A 5,561-nucleotide genomic window follows, 5' to 3' on the forward strand; every position below is an offset into this window, starting at 1 on the left:
TTCTGTTTATAAATCATTGTTTGTAGTAACTATTTGTAATAATTGTTATTGTAAATTGTACTGTTGTATGTATATTAGAACGTATTTGTGTTAAAAACGAAGACAGTGTGCCTCAATCTTGTTGGCATATATCGTAAATTGACTAATATATCGGCATTTATTCAAATACTAAATTCAAAGCACAATTTAATTACTAGATTTAAATTATCAGTTAACTCGGCTTCGAACTATTTGAAATTCTAATATGTAACATAATAAATTGGGAACTCAGCCGATCTGAATCAGAGACAAATTTCGATCTTAATTAAAATTTAAATCACAATTGAATTCATATTTATCAGTGCCAACAAGATTTGATCATGTCTGATTATCAATATTTTCTTGTATCACTCTCCCTAGAACAACTAGAAAAATATAACAAAAATTAATTGCTTAAAGTTGCCAAAGTTTCATAACTAAAAGTTAAAAGATCAATGAGAAAAAATGAATTAAAAGCGTATTATCGAAATACTAGTCGATGATGTTTTGTTGCCTGAGGAAGCATTAGAGGAACATTCTAGTGTCTCTACTAGCTAATCAAGGTTGAGTGATAGGGATAAATTAGAGATCCAGCTAAAACTCAAACAACTCGAGTTCGAACAAGCACGTATTGAAGCCGAGAAAGGGAAAGAACAAGCTCGAATTGCAGCCTATAAAGAACAAGCTCGTATGAAGCCGAGTAAGAACAAGCGCGAATTGAAGCCGATAAAGAACAAGCACGTATGGATGTTGAAAAGAAATCAAACGTCTCGAAGCCGAGAAAGCTCAAATCGAAGCTGAGAAGGAGAAAGAGCAAGCTCGTATTGATGCCAAAAAAGAAATTAGGCTGAAAGAAATGGAAATTAGACTCAACACTGATCGACCAAGGCAAAATGACAACTTTGAACTTAATGGATATGTGAAAGTACCACCATTTAATGAAAATGAAGTTGATAAATATTTCCAACATTTTGAGAAGGTTGCCCAAACCATGGAATGGCCTACCGAAAAATGGTCATTATTATTACAAAATGTCTTAACTGGTAAAGCACGAGAAGCTTACGCCGCTCTCTTTCTTTAGAAGATTGTACGAATTATAAGGTTAAAGCAGCTATTCTCAAAGCATACGGATTAGTACCAGAGGCTCATCGCCAAAAGTTTAAAGGTTATCGTAAACAAGATAATCAAACTTGTATGGAATTTGCCCACGAAAAAGAGGTTTATTTTGATCGATGGTGTAATTCGATGTATATTGGCGAAAGTTTCGACAAAGACAATTATGCCTAATTGAGAAACTTAAATGTTGTGCACATGACGACCTCAAAACCTACTAAGATGAAAAGAAAGTTGAAACACTACAGGAAGCAGCCGCTATTTCTGGTGATTATACTTTAACACATAATACCACTTTTCATAAAAAGAAATTCCTACCATTTCAACAAAAACCTGTATCTGTTCAATCCACTGAGGTTGAAGATTCTTCCAAAAAAATCCAGCTCCTCTAGTTCGAAATATTCTGACAGTCAGGATAAAACGTTTTTAAAACAATCAAGGCCTATCTGCTATTTCTGTAAAAAACCTAGTCATGTTATGTCCGATTGTCGGGGTTTGAAAAAGAAGAAAAGGAGGCAACACCCAATGTGTTTGTGTCCACATATGGACGTAGTTTCACCAGATCACCCAATATTGTTGATTTGGCCACTGATATAAAGGCTGATGCAATCAGGGAGGAATTTAGATCTTTTGTGTCTGTGACAAATGACACTGGCAATCCTATACCCATACCTATTGTACGTGATACAGGGGCAAACTCAATCATTGTTATTAGAAGGTGTATTGCCTTTAGATTCGAGTTTTGCCATAGGTGAGTCTGTTATTGCTCAGTGTATTGAGGGTGGCTTTGTTAATGTTCCTCTTCATAATATTTATTTAGCATCAGACCTAGTTTTGGGACCAGTTGTGGTTGGATTAAGACCGACTCTGCCGATTAAGGGTGTATCGTTGTTGTTAAGAAACAATTTAGCTGGGGGAAAGTTGTTGCCGAACCTAAAATGTTTAACGAGCCGATCACTGTTTCATCTAAGGATGATGTGGTAATTGAGGAGAATCCCGATGTGTTTCCCTCATGTGCTGTGAATTGAGCTCGTCGTTCATAAGCTTAAAATTCTTATTTACAAAATTTTGGTGAAGTGGCCTGTGTACATTATGTTAACCTAGAAAAGGAATGAGATGTTTGGTTTCGAGAGCTTTTGGAAGTATATTGATTTAACCTTTGAACTGTGTAACTAAACTTCAATATATCGTGGTCCTGTTAAACACAATTTTAGAAATAGTTCAAATGCCATACTAGAAGAAAAAAATAGACCAAAAGTCTGGATTTTAAGGTACTTTTTGAGGTTGTTAATCATTATTGTAACGTTGAAGCGTTAATTACGTTAGACAAAATTACTTATTTGAAATCCTCAAACGTAACAGATTTTATCACTATTATTTAGATGAAGTGACTTGTAGAAGCGTGAAAATATAAATTTCTTTAATGCTCCACTCGACTTACAAAAGATTCAAATAGAATTATCAACATGCAAGTAGTCACGCACTCCACGTTGTCAGATATTAGAATAAATGAATTTAATGGTAATTTCATAGTTCTCTTTATCGCCAAGTGTTCTTTCAAGAAAGTGTATTGTTTGTTAAGAAAGTGCTTAATTGAAGGTCTTTAATCAATAGCGTAAGAGAAACTGTTGATATGTAGAATAAAACATGTGATTCTGTGATCTTACTTGTCGCTAGACACGTTTTATATTGCCAAGCTAAGTGACCTTTATTTTGATTAAATTAACCTCAGTAATATAGTTAACGTTTTGCCGATGGAATCAGATTGATGTAGTATACGGAGCTGCCCTCTATCGTTGATATCGTGTTCTACTATAAAGTCACCTCACTAACAATGTATTTAAAAATCAACAAAGTAGTTGGTGCTGCCGTCTATTGGGAATATTCCACTAGAGGGGGAACTCCTTCTTATTGTGAAAATATACGGTAATCTTACAATCTTATCGGTAGCTCAAATGTAATTGTACAGGTGTAAGCTGACGCAATACTCTGGTTGTAAAGAAACATTTCATTGAAATACGTTGTATGAATACAGAATGTGTAATTATCAGCCAGTGAAACAAAATTAGGTATATATATAGTCTTAGCTGTTGTTGAGTGCGTGATATGTTATCTAGTTATCTTTATTGAAGTTTATAGAAACCCTTCGCAAATCATATCAAACCAATTCATTAGGTAGTTCTGCCATCTATTGGAAGCAAACAAAGATAATTAGTCTCTCGTGTTTCGTTGAGCTTGTGTGAGCGAGCTTACAATGATAAAATACTAGTTTTCTGGCGATAAAGGATGGTTCACTAAAGAAATAAAACCTAATATTACATAGAACTAACCTATTTAAAAAATTAGTTTTTTCCTTTGGTCTTTGCGCTCACTGACGTAACTGAAAGTGTTAGATATTTTTAGTAGATGATATTTCGATAGAATATAACGAGGATAATTCTCCATATTATCTTCAATACCATGAAACATATTCTCTGTTATGAATTAACATTACTTTCTATCCAAAGCGTATAGTATATCTAAATTGTAAGCTGTTTTACATGGTAACTGTAAAGATTTTTTGCCATCGATAATCATGTATTTAATCAAGATATGCTTTAACATTCAATCCTAGCTGCAAAGAAAACGTTTAGAAACGATTGTCGAATTAAGAAAGTAGACGAAACTCACTTATTGAAATGAAACAGAACTTTATATTTCTACATTCTTGCAAAATTAGCATACAGGTGTCTTTCATTTAGTTTTGTAGGGGAAAAAAAGTACTGTTTATTTGTTTGTTTGAAGTTAAGCACAAAGCTACACAAAGGGCTATCTGTACTCTGCCCACCACTGGTATCGAAACCTGGTTTTTAGCGTTGTAAGTCCGCAGACATACCGCTGTGCCACTGGAGGACAAAGCTACACAATGGGCTATCTGTGCTCTGCCCACCACGGGTAAAAAAGTACAGAAAAGAAAGTAAATAATATATTTATACAGTTTTCTAAAAAGCAGTGTTGTGCTTGATGACCTGACTGAAACCAGATACGCTCTAGTTGCTGTGGTGTGTGACATAAGTCTATAACGCTTCTCTTAATAACAACTTTGCAAACTATGTTTAAGTTATGTCATCCAACATGTTATATACGTTCATTATTATATCATAGTAAAACACACTAGATTTTCTAATAAGAAGACCCGGTATCCAATCCTGCGTTGGGCATCACATACAGTCCTTTACAAGTCTCAAGACTCCACCGAAGATAGCAACAAATTAGCAAATGTAAATTATAAACTAATTGTTGTCAAATTATAAAAAATAATAACTAACTTATAATTAGACGAAGGCTACTAATGATGACAACGAAAGTTTAATTTTCGCTTCAGGTTACGCTTTTAACGGCAAAAGTAGAACAAAATAAAGCCTAAAATAAAATGAATTATGCTATTTAATACTTTATACTATTTTGGTAAGGAACTTTTAATGAAGTAAGTATTTATCTTATGTTTTTATACTTCTCATTTATCTTGTTTAGATATTTTGTTTCTTTCTGCATTATTTTGCTGATTTATCTTGTTTGAACTTTTCGTTTATATATTGTCTTGGTTTTTTTTTATTTGTCTCATACTCCATCTGTCTATCTTTGTTTCCCGGTGGTACAGCGGTAAGTCTACGGACTTACAACGCTAAAACCTGGGGCTCGATCTCCTGCGGTGGACACAGCAGATAGTTCATTGCGGCTTTGCTCTAAAAAACAAACACTCCATCTTGACTGGCTAGTTGTCTTCATATGCCGTTTTTTTTTAATTTCTATGTGGCCTGTGTATTTTTCAAATGTGTGTTTTTTTTTTCAGTGTCCTGTATCATATATTTCTATCTCCTGTCTGCCTATCTTAATTTTGTACGTTATTCTTCTATATCTTATGATTTTATTTTGTCTAATTGATCATTGTATTTTGCATTGTTCTTCTATACGTTGTTCGTATTTTTTACATTTCCTGTGTCCTTTTCTGTACATCTAATATTAGCCGTTTCCCATATGTCTTTCCTACGTATTAGGTAGTCAAGAAATTAATGTTTTGGAACACTTTAATTAACCAACCCCCAAAAAGCATGCATCACGTATAATAATTAAACGAAGCACCTAAACGTCACGTTAGTGTAGCCTATATAATGTGTGAAGTTTAGTATACTCTAATCCCTTATAATGATGGCGCACAACGAGACACACATTCGTCATGTAATGCTGTTTGATGGCAAGAAGGGAAGCAATACATAAACATCTAAGTAATATGGGAAAACTCCATAAAGGTGTTTGGGTGCTTCACGAACTCTCCGATGATCATCGTTTCCAACGTGTGAACGTTGCTTCGTCTCTTCTGGCGTGTAATGCGCGTGAACCTCTGGTGATAAAAAATGGATTCTCTATGCGAATATTAAACGCCAAAAACA

Source organism: Limulus polyphemus, unplaced genomic scaffold, assembly GCF_000517525.1.
Source record: "Limulus polyphemus unplaced genomic scaffold, Limulus_polyphemus-2.1.2 Scaffold2239, whole genome shotgun sequence".
NCBI lineage: Eukaryota > Metazoa > Arthropoda > Merostomata > Xiphosura > Limulidae > Limulus > Limulus polyphemus.